Consider the following 12,096-nt stretch of genomic DNA (forward strand, 5'->3'; position numbering starts at 1 on the left):
CCGCCCCCTGCCATGGGCAGGGACGCCTTCCACTATCCCAGGTTGCTCAGAGCCCCGTCCAGTCTGGCTTTGAACACTGCCAGGGATGGGGCAGCCACAGCTGCTATGGGCAACCTGTGCCAATGACAACAACAACGTGGTCAGCAGCTCTAATTCACAGTGAGAGCTAAGTGAGAAAAATAGCGCACAAGAAGTTGCGGGTTTAGTTCCTGTGCAGAGAAGCCTGATCTACGCATACAAAAATCCTTCCAAAAAGAGATTATTAAGACACCTGCCATATATTAAGGTCACCGACATTCTGTGAGCGGCTTGATACTAAACAATAAGGTACTACATAGTGAACTCCAGAGATCTGAAAAGTCTTTGAGGGAGACTCTGTAAGACAAGTTCCATCTAACGCTTATTTTCTCTCTGTAAGACAAATTACTCATTAAAAAATAGATACATTAAGACAGTAGCTGAAATAAGCAGTTTGCAGTACGTTAGAGTACAGAAAATTCCTAAGAGCCTTAATTCCCCAAATAATCTAAGAATAAATATACATTATGATTTGCCAGGTGATGCTACGGTAATAGGCTGTTTCAAGGATGCAACTACACGGAAAGAGTTGATTTAATAATTCATTTAACCAGAGCTATTAAATATTCCCTAGTTTAGCTATGAAAGCAGCTGCAAAATGCAGCATCACGTGCACGGCCACGTGCAGTGGAAATTTCCTAGCACCACAATACCTCTGGCAGCAGAAGAGAGCAGCCTTCACAGCCTTCTTTCGATCGAGAAGGTATGTCAGCCATGGCAGCTGACAGAAAGAAAAGTGAGCCTGAATCTTCATGCTGGTCAATCCTTTTTTGTTCCTGCATCCATCATACCTCAGAGGAAAGATGAAAGGAAGTTCACTTTTTAAATGTATTAAAAATTTCAGTTAGGGCAGAAACAGTTGTTGTGTTGGTTTTTTGGGGGTTTTTTGGGGTTTTTTTTTTGGTTTTTTGTTTTGTTTTGTTTTTATTATAAGAGTTTTTTAGCTTAATTCAGCAGTTTTTAATAGTTACAGTTCCATAGTATTAGATGTTGTTTTGCCGTTTCTCTGAAATTTACATCGACAGTATTACATCACAGTTAATAATAGATGCTGTGGTTTTCTCAATTAAGGCATCTCTACTTTTTAACATTATTGTTAAAAAAAGGGAAGCGGGGTGTAATTTGAGAGCAGCTCAGTGATGCTTACTATTATTGTATCAGGAAATGCAGTGGCAGCCCTGATGTGCTATCTTTGCAAATCTTTGCAACAGAAATGACTCCTGTGATGACATTTGGGTATTTTATTTTAAGCTTGAGGCAACTCACAAGGTTACCTGTATGTGCAAAATTCAGCCTGGTTTCAAGAGAGGAACTATTATTGATTTGAAGTGGTAAATACAAGAATGGAAATATTAGAACTGGTGAGTAGAAGAAAGTCATGGCAAGCAGTGATAGTGCAGAGGTTAATTTACCTTTTATTATAGTGTACCTTCGAGGCAATTTTCTTCCAGCATGTGCGAATGTAAACACAGCACAGTCCTTGGCATGAGTTGGAAGACAAATTTTGTCATGTTCACTTTACAGATGAGTAAACCTCTTGTATGGCACTTGAAGGGGGAAGATAAGGGGGGGTTCTACTGCACAGTGCCGAAAGAAGTGGTTTGCATAAGACACACACACACAACACAGGCAAACACTTTATACATTTGAAAACTTAGCCAGGAAAGTCTTAAGGACATCCCAGCTCCAGGTGGAGTGCTGTATTTATGCTGCTGTTCTCCTTCTCCTGGTATTTACCTTCACTCAGAGAGATGAAATCATACTATAAATAGAGGGCAAAGTCCACTCTCAAACATTACCTGGTGAAGTCTCCTGTTTGACATGACAGTAAAGTGTGGAGCAATAAGGGGGTTGGTTCTTTAGAGCTCTTTTGCAGTACACTGTGCTCTCTAGCGATGGGTGATACTGACTGAATCACAACACTGCTATCACCAGCACAAAAGAAAAACACCGAAAGTCCCATGACCTCACTAAACCTCTTGGACAAGGTGTCAGTAGCGCTTCAGCAGATCTCTCTCTCTCTCTTTAACCTCTCAGTAACTCTGCACTGGCTGTGCTGCCAGGGCTTCTGTTCTCTGCTCCACACCCTTTATCCTCATGTACGCTCGAGACAGTTGAGGATGCAGGTTTATTTTTGTTACTAAGCTGAACGAAGAGGAAAGCCTGCTCCTCCCTGTTTAAAAGTGAACACCACCACCACCACATTCCTAAACCAAATCTCTGCGCGGGATCCAGCACGCTCAGCGTGCTTAAAAAAACACACATGGGCCCATTGCGAAACAAGGGCAGCCATTTGGAACACGGCCCCTTCTGTAGAAGGTGTCCGCAGGGTCTGCTCACGCCATTGGCATCTCCATCGGTGCGAGCGCCACACTCGCACGCCGTGGTTGCCAGGGGGCCGTGGTGACCAAGTGCCGTGGTGGCCACGCAGGGGTCCATCCCACCGCGGCCGCTGACGCACCGCGGGGTGCTCCCGGGGCCATCTCGCCCCACCGGCTCCCCCGGGGCGCACGGCACCGTCAGCCCCGCTCCCCCCGCGGCGCTGCCAGCAGCGCCGGCAGCGCCAAGCGGGCATAGGCGGCCCTGGTGGCGGTGGTGGCGGTATCCCCGGCAGGGCGGGGCGGCCGGGCCGGGGCGGGGCGCGGGCGGACAAAAGGGGCAGTCGGGCAGGACCACCGCCGTGAGTGGCCGGCGCGGGGGGCGCAGGGTGCCCCCTCTGCTGACACTGCTGAGTGCCCGCGACGCGGAGGGGACAGCGAACCGAGGTGAGCGGCGGGGTCCCGGCGGGACACGGGCGGCGCCTTTCCGCGGGGGGAGCGGGGGGAACCTAGCCGGGCTCTCTGGACAGTCCCAGGCTGCGCTCCCGGGGCGCTGCGGAGTGCCGAGGGCTGCCGGCGATGCCGGGACCCGCCGCCTCACCTGCGCGCCTGGCCCCGCGGGGTGCCCCGGGACGTTTCACGGGCAGCACCTCCTCATCTTAGGCTCCGGGAGGCGGGATCGATGCCCTGTAACAAACGCGGCGGGGATGGACGCCGTGCCCGCGGGCGGGAGAGCGTCCGGCCCCGGCTGCTCAGCCCCGGCAGGGACCTGCTTCCCTCCGAAGGATGCTGCGAGCGCCCGTGCACTTTCTACTCAACTACGGTGTTCTAAGCAAATGAAGAGCGGAGTGCGTGTATTTTCACTCTTAGCAAAGCAGGAAATAAGCCCTCAAAATAAGTCCAAGTTATGTAGCAAAATACGCCAGAGTTAAACATAAAAAATCCCTGAATAACTCGTTTCCTATATCTGTGTACGTTTAAAACGATGCTGTTGATGGCAGGAATGATCTGCAACAGCAGAGATGGATACAGAAATCTGTCAGCAGCATATACTCAGTAATGTTTAAGTCATTTCACAAGGAGTGATTTCATCAGCGTGGTGAGTTTTGTGAGTAAACAGATTTTGAAGTGTTTAAGTGAAAGGTATTAGCCTGACATTGCTTGTCAAAGCCATAGCAGAAAGACAGACACATGTATAACAAGAAAACAGAGTAGATTCCATTGTCATTTTCTGTCACAGGTACATGGACAAAGTTATTTTGAATTAAAATATTGTGGACATATCAACTTTTTTTTCATCTAATGCATGTCAGCTGAATGAGAGTTAGCACTGAGTATTAGTATAATGAAAATCAGTCTTTATGCAAGGTGTTTGATATCTTCTAATGTAAAAATGTCACCTCTGTAGAGACACAATCTCTCTGAAAAAAAAATTAACAGAATTGCTGACTTCTCCTATTTGGTAGGTGTCTGTGGTAGTTCTTTTTAATGATTTCTGTATCAATAGGCCATTGACCATAAGACCATTAAGAGCAGACTAAAAAAATTGAATGCACTCAGCTTCTGCAGGGTAACAGCCTGCTGGGCAAAGCAGGAGCTGGTGGGAGTAGAGTAGAAACTGTGAACTTAACCCAATACAGGAAATCTAAGTAAAACTGTAAACAGCGTGGCATTTTAATTCTGTGTACTGATGTTCAGAACATCAATACTGCGGTAAATTTGAGTTCTTTGACTCACAGTCACACTGTTCTTGCATATCAACAGTTTCTCTCACCTTCCCAATGTGGCAGCAGTAACTGGGATTCCAGAGGCAGCTGTAGAAGATGCCACCAAAGGTCATAGAAGATGATGAGTTTTCTGACAGTAAAGTGTCCCTGAATGGGACAGGCTGGAGGTGCAAGGTGACAGTGTGGGTGCTGTGCTGCACAGTTCTCAGGGGACCAGGTGAGGGAAAGTGCAGCCCATAGCTCTCCCAAGTGTACCAGCTTTCTAATACTATGATTTATCAGGTTTAAATTAAAAATTTTATTTGGTCCATTGAAGCTCAGCATCTGCCTCAGTATTTTTATAGGTTATGACCTTGGTGACCAGCATCCTTGAATTCTACATTTAATATCAATTAAATTTAATTAATTAATTTAATTCTACATTTAATATCAGTCTGCTGAGGATGTAAGCAGGTTCACTGCAGGTCCTTTACCCTCCAAGTGGATGGGGTGGTTGAATGAGGTCTCTAAAGTACATCAGATTTTAATTTTTAATTTGATTGAACACATCTTAAAATTAAGACTCAGATTTTACTGTGTAACTGTACTAATAATTATGAGTTTTGCACAAACTTTTTTGAACACCAATAATAACTTTTCTGTCTGCATCATTTATTTTAGGAGCTTTCAAAAATACAAAAATCTAAGACACAAAATTTTGGAGTAAATATGAACAAAGAAACATTTTTCCATTCATAGATTATTGAACTATATATATTGTCATACTTACCTCCAATGACTTGGCTGTGCAATTCAATAATCAATTTTAAGCAAGTTCTTATTTATTACATAAGAATCTTGACCTTTTGGTGAGACAGAGAAGTACAAAGGGCAGAAGATGTTTTGAAAAGGGAATGTAAATGTTAGGGCAGAATCTGACTCAATCTAAACCTTAACTCCTTATCAGCAAGTAGATATCCCTGAGATAGGTGGTACTGTCACAAAAAAAAACCCCAGAACAGAGCCTGGCAGAATGTGTGTGTGGTTTGGGGTTTTCTTATTAAAATCATTTCACTGTGGTATCAATATATTCTTAGCTTCAATGTTCTTAGTTCTTCCCATGAAACCTCTTGGGAGCTGAATGTGTTAATTTTGATAGAAGCAGACACCCCTTGTTTCTTTTTCAGTTTAGAAGCCATTGAAATAGGTTTGTGAGCACTGAAGGAATCCGTAGACTCTTCAAGGAAAATTATACTTTATAGGCTTATCAAATGACGACTTTTTAATGCAGACACAACTGTGCTATCTACTCTTTAAGGTGGAAATCTCTTGTTCTCTTTAGTCACAATCTCTGTCACAGTAAGGACCTGGTGCTCTCTGAGTACTCTAATAGACAACATGGAAATGCTGATGATACATAAAAATCTTGACATTCTTGAAGTCCTGACTCAATCAGATCCCCTTAAACATTTTCAGTAGAGACTGAAATACAAAATATCTGTATGTGCTCTTTGCTGTAAAAGGTTTCCTCCATTTAAAGTCTGCTGTATGCATTTATTTTGCTACTGAGGTTATAGAACTTGCTTAGGAACACATTTTTTATGTTTAAATATAATAAAATGCTTAATTCCTATTCTGTTTTGAGGTAAGAAAACCTCTGTTACATTTCCAGTGGAAGCATGTTCTCATACTAACTTACTGAGCATAAAACCAGAAATGAAGTGAAATGTAAGAAGTACAGCATGTATTTTTTAGATGTACAAAGTGTCCCTTAATAGCTGTTTGAGGCAATATTAAGAAGTGTTTTGTGTAAACAGTCTCCAAGGTCATTGATGTTAAGCTGACTGAGAACATGGTTGGAGACAAAAAATTAATTTATCTTTGCTCCTTAACCTAATACTCATTTAAGAGTTCATCTAGCACTCTGGGTTAACTAACCTGCATAAAATGAGTAACGATGACTTAACCTCTCATCTTTCTAAGAGAAACTCAGATCGCTGATGGTTACATTGAACGTTTTGCCCTGAGCTGTGGTGGTTCCAAAGGCAGGTGTCCCTGTGAGGGAAGAGCAGGGATCTCTTGGTGCCCACCTGTGGCTCGCAACCTCTGGCCTGCAAGGAAAGAGGGCCAGAAGTTGAGAGCAACTGCTGCTCATTGACAGAGGTCATAGGAGAGCCTAAAGAAAACCAAACAAAAAAATGCCCGAGATTTTAAAGTGTATATTTCTGCATGCCAAATATTGCTGTTTCTCTGAAACCTTAACTAGTTCTTAATCTTCAGTCGCTATGTCAAAGACTTGTCCTTGTAAAATAGCACAGAGATTTGTGCTTGCAGCCGTGAGGATGATGTCATGTTTTGAAAGAGGTGGCTATGGATTGAAGATATATATGCAAACAACCAAGCCTCTATTTGTTTTTCATTTAAATTTAGTTTGCATGGGCAGCTGGTAGAATCTGAAGCAGTTTGAGATAGGCTTTGATACCGTGGGGGTAAAGGATGAGGGTCCTGTCTGTCAATCCATATTTTTGTAGGCAGGCACTGGGCATTTTGAGCCTGAACACTGGAATTAGATTATCAATAGTGGTTTTCTGCTTTCATAACCAGTTTTAAAACATAGTGAATCATACATTGTTATTTATAGCTTTACTGTGTCACATCTGCTTAAAATATGTAAGGTTGTATGTGTGAGACTTAAAGTGCATATAAACTGCATTGATAAGTTGTAAAATACATAAGGGTAATATATAAACTATAACTAATGCATTCAGTGCATTGTACTAAAGAATCATTGTGACTGTCTTAAAATCTGTTAACACAGCAAATCTAATTGAACTGACTACAAGTAAATTTCAGCCTTTTGTTTTCCCCAACTCACCTGCTGGCTTGTCCGGTTTAGCGATGTTCCCTTTTCACAAAGATTTTCTGTTCTCTTTTGCTAGATTAAAAACCACCCTCACAAATAAAACCAACCTGACTGCAAAGTAAAGACATTGTCAGCATAATCTTTCTACTGAAGATGCTTCATTATTCAGTCAGTCTCATGTTCATAAATTGCCATAATTTCCATTATATAATTAGGCATTTGGAGAGCTGTTTTTTAAATTTGGATCTAGACCTCTTTTCATCAGAACATTAAGTATGTATTTGAATTGAAATATATTATTTATTCTGCTGAAGGCATTTCACCATTGAAACTGAGCTTTAAGCATGCTCAGTCAAAGCTTTACAGGGAAGCTCGAGGTCTTTTGATCTGGTTGCTGGTTTGGAAATTATCTCTGTTGCTGGCATGGGGTCGTGCCACCACCTCCTCAGAGGTCTTTTGAGGTGGACACTTATTCTCTGAATCAAAAGCAATTACTCACAAACATGTACAACCTCTTTGGTTTCTGTAAACCAAAATCAGTTTGCCTTTTCTTCCTGTATAAATGAGAGAAAGAAGGGAAGGGTAAGATGAGTGGTAGAAAATTAACACAGCCTGCTGTGGAGAACGATACTTGCTCCTCTTGATCAGCTCTGCACAGATCCAGACCTGAGGAACACAAGAGGTCCATATTATTGTAGCTTTTGTGTGCATTTCTATATTACACCTATACACCCAGATTTTTAAAATTATGACAGAAATCAGTAAATGGCCTCAAGACAGGTAATTCTCAAGAAGATAATTGCTAAGCTTTGCTCTGAAACTAAATTAGACCCATCCTGTACACCTTCAAGACAGTGACCCTCCCAGACTACCTTTGCCTCAGTGCTGCCCATCCTGTAAAACACATTTGAGCACCCCTCCTTGCTGGATGGGCATTGAGACAGCTTGGTGGGCAAAGCCAACACGAAGCTGGAGCTGAGCTGTAGAGAGCATGACCCAACAACTCTTTTTTAGCCTGTGGGAGGAAGGTATTATCATGGTAACAGGTGTGAGGTAGCATATGTTGCACTTTGGGCTTTTGTTGTGGTATTATATGGTTTGTTTACATGTTTGAGTTCTGTACTGTGTTGACTTATTATAGGTCTTTTTCAGGACACAGTTTTCGTCTCACACAGATATTGACATTTCTGTTGTATGGCCCTGTGAATGTGAAACTAGCATCAAGTTTAGAAATGAAGAAGAAGAAAAAAAGAGAAAAAGAAAATACCTTTTTTTAGTATTTTTTCCCCTCACTATGTCATTATTAAAGCTAAAATTAGTAATACATGTGCAGGAGACAGCTGACCTTTTATGCTTAGTCTTACTACATTTTATCCACAATAGCCCTTGTTTTACTAGATAACTTCTAACAACTTTCTGAACTGTGAAGAAACACAATTAATACATTTCCATTGGTACCCACAGGCTACAGGAGTGCACCACTACATCCCTAGATGTTTACTTTTTATGTGTGAGCCAAACAGTTGGGTTGTTAAACCTCCAAAAATCCAGCACTGCATGCTTTGACTGTTTCTCTATTCTCTACTGAGATTAACTGCATCCAGAGAACTGACACTTTACATGTCCAAGGGAGTACTTCAGCATCCCTGGGATCCTCCAAACCCTGTTCTGCCATTCCCAGTTTCCCATTCGTGGATCTACAGGACACCTTGGAGCTCCTGCCCAAGCTCTGGTGGAGTTCTCAAACCAGGAGCTGCCCTGGGTCACCCAGTCCGTACTGCAGTAGTGTCACATTGGACCTTGCACCAGAAAGGGACAGGGATGCATTTGTGGGAATGTGATCAGCCCTTGGCCACCACTACACCCAGTCACCCACTGGTCTAGATGTTGCCCTGGGAAACGGAAGATCCATTCAAGTATCTGCTCCAGTGAATATGGAATGATTTAATGTGATACAGCTTCACTCTGGTGTGTGTATGAAGCCTTGGCACCTGATTCAGAGCTACAAAGCCATTGGGGTGACTGGGTATCTGGAAATCAGGTATGGTGCTGGAATGCATGAAGTTCCTCTATGGACATCACCCTTTTTTTCCCATGGAAGAGAGAGACAAACAGCAATACATAAAGAAAGCATTTAAAATGGGACAGGGCATCTTTAGAAGCAAATATAGCACCTAAAACTACTGCCTCTTTTAAAAAGAAATCTGAATTAAAAGAGCCTTTTAGCTCACCTGTAAGATACATTCAGATAGGTGCTCCCTTGGAAGGAAGGATATGGTATTTCCCCTTAGAAAGAGGCCTGGGTCACACAACTTCCCTCAAAGTTGGTGCAATAAGATTCAGAAGACCTGATCCCAGCTTCTCTTTGTCATGGCTAAACTACACAGCTTTTCAGAACTTTCAGAACTCTGGATATATTTAAATTCACAGATTATGAACATCTTTGTAAGTAAAGCAGAAATGCTTCAAATAGAAGGCAAAAAATCCAGAAGATGAAACTACAAACTGTATAAAATACATAATATCTGCCAGCTGACACTGGTCTGTAATATGCTTTTCTCCAGCCACATTCAACACCACCGTCCACTGTAAGAGGATCCTGTGCTTCTCTAAACTGAGTCTATTTTCATTTATTTAGTATCATATTTTTGTGAGTTTGCTTATGCAGTAATGTATATACATTAGTAATGAATAATTTCACTTTGTGGAAAATGTAAACTTCATCTAAATATTAAAAGAAGATCACAAAGGCCCTAACCTCATCCCAAGTGAAAAATTTAAAGCAAGACTGCAGCAATGTAGCAAACCAAATACATACCTAGCAGCATCATGACATTACCTTTTGCTTGGTTTAGTTTAATTTCTGAGAATATTTTATTTGCATGTTATTCATTTGACCTGCTGAGAGCGTGTTTAAAATGAGAAAGAAATGGAGCCAGCAGAACTTCCCTTTGCTGCTGTCCAGGATTACGCCATCAACAAAAGGGATCAGTTTTTTAGTGATGGAGCCAGGAAGCAAAGAAACCATAAAAAAGCTGGCCAAACCCAATGCCAGATAAAACTAGAGCATCTCCAGAAGGTTGTAATTAAGTTCCTCATGAGGCAGAGCCTTCCACTGCAGCAAGTGTCCAAGGACGTGTGTAATTGGAATAATCCCCATCCGCAGCTCTGATGTTGTTTCCCTCGATAAACCAAATAAAACAATCCTAATGACTACAAAAACATCAGCTCTGCTCTCCAAACACTGCTCTCTGTGTTACACAAATGCTTGCAATATTAGACACAAGCCACATGTGCTGAAATCTGTTAAATTTTGCCATTGATTTTGTGGTACTGGTTGTGAATAACTTTTTACCATTGTACAAGCAGGCAGCTCCACTGATTTTACTGGTTCCTACTGTCTGCTGCTCCATGTGTAAAGCTATTAATGGGTTTAAATATTTCTTATTTTCTATTTCTATGGTGAGTTGCTTGTAATTTCCATGATGGTAGCCTCCAGCTGAAGAAGATGTGTAAATTTGGACCTGAATTAGACTTAGGAAAACCTGTTCAAGTTTGCTTTAGGTACTTTGCTGCCTGGGGATTTCCATGGGTTAGAGTGATTTAATGCCAGGCAGGTTGTTGCAAACAATGTAGGAAAGCGTCTTGTACTAAGTGAAACTACTGAGAAACTATACTTGTCTCCACTAGTTATATTAAGATTTTCCAATTTCTAGGTTGTTTTTAGCCAATATAAAGTAGCAGCCATCTAAATGCTGCATGTTTGAATTACTGGACATCTGCTGGGTCACTGAAACTTTCCTTTGACTACTCTTAAAATAGTTATCTTAGAAACACTTGTGTTCTGACTGGAGAAGTAAAAAGAGTAACTTTAAGAACACTTTAAACCATTTCCATCTAAACTGAAAAGACCTTGCATAACATGAAGCCCTGAGGTTGTCTTTTCATGACTTGTTGCAGAGTAAGATGTCTCAAATCAGGAGAACCCTGAGGCACTTTGTCCTCTCCAGCTACCCCAATGGAGCACCAGAAGAGGAAACCTACAGTAACCTCCAAACAATTCCAGACACCACAGAGCAAATGGAGTTTGATATCAGGTATCACACTAAATTAACACTCCTGTCCTCCCCAAGTACAAAGTGCCAGACTTTCCAGAAAACTGCTAAGCCAAGTAATCATAGTGCATACTACTGAAAATGGAATAGATGCAAGTGTAGATAACCTGTGGTGCTTAACACTGTGCAAGATTATGCTGCATTAAATGTCTGTAAGTTTTTGTCTTGCACAGGGGCACAGATATGGCTCTTTTTTGGAGACCCACCTGTTACAGCAAGCAGCTGAAGAAGACATTTTTACATAATTCTCCAGGCGCCACTTACAGCAAACTAGTAGTGCTGCCTTGGGTTTTTCTTAATCCCATACATACTTTTTTTCCAGTACAAGAGTCAGGGCTTGCTTTTCTTCCCCATCTGTGAAAATTCCTTTCTGTGGTTTTTCTGGTGGCTTTTTATAGGGGGACTGACCAAACCAACCCCAAGGGTTTTTTTTCCCGCAGACTCCAGAATTAAGCTCTTAAGCCTACTTACTGTTCAGCAGATCTCATAAACAGATCTCAGCAGAACTGCAAATTAAAATAAAAATGTATATTCATATTATTTGTTTACCAGAAAAAAACCCCACATGTCTAAGAGAAGCTAAATCTAATTGGAAATTTTCATCAGGAAAACATAACCAGTTTTTAGCACCAACATGTGCCACAGATGTTGTTCAAGTTTCTGTGTATCCCAGGACCTCCCTAAAAGCCTTAAGGTTTTGGTCAGTTTGTACCTGGGCACCACCCAGTAGCTGGAGACCCACACTGCACAGTGGAACTCATTGGAGTAAATCTGTTAGATGACAAAGCCAACATTTTTGTAAGATGAAATATCTTGAATGGTTTGAAGTGAAGGCAGTTTCAATATTTTGACTTGGGGGAGGGAGTGGGACAATCAAAAACCCCAAAGCAGAATCCCATTGTCTTGTATAAAGAAATGAAACACCTAAAAAAATCAGTATGTTTTTTCAAAAGTGCCAAATATGCAGCTTCTTATGAAAACATCAAAACACTTCATGTATGGGCATAAAATAATCA

This window comes from Vidua macroura, chromosome 5 (genome assembly GCF_024509145.1).
Source record: "Vidua macroura isolate BioBank_ID:100142 chromosome 5, ASM2450914v1, whole genome shotgun sequence".
NCBI classification, from domain to species: domain Eukaryota; kingdom Metazoa; phylum Chordata; class Aves; order Passeriformes; family Viduidae; genus Vidua; species Vidua macroura.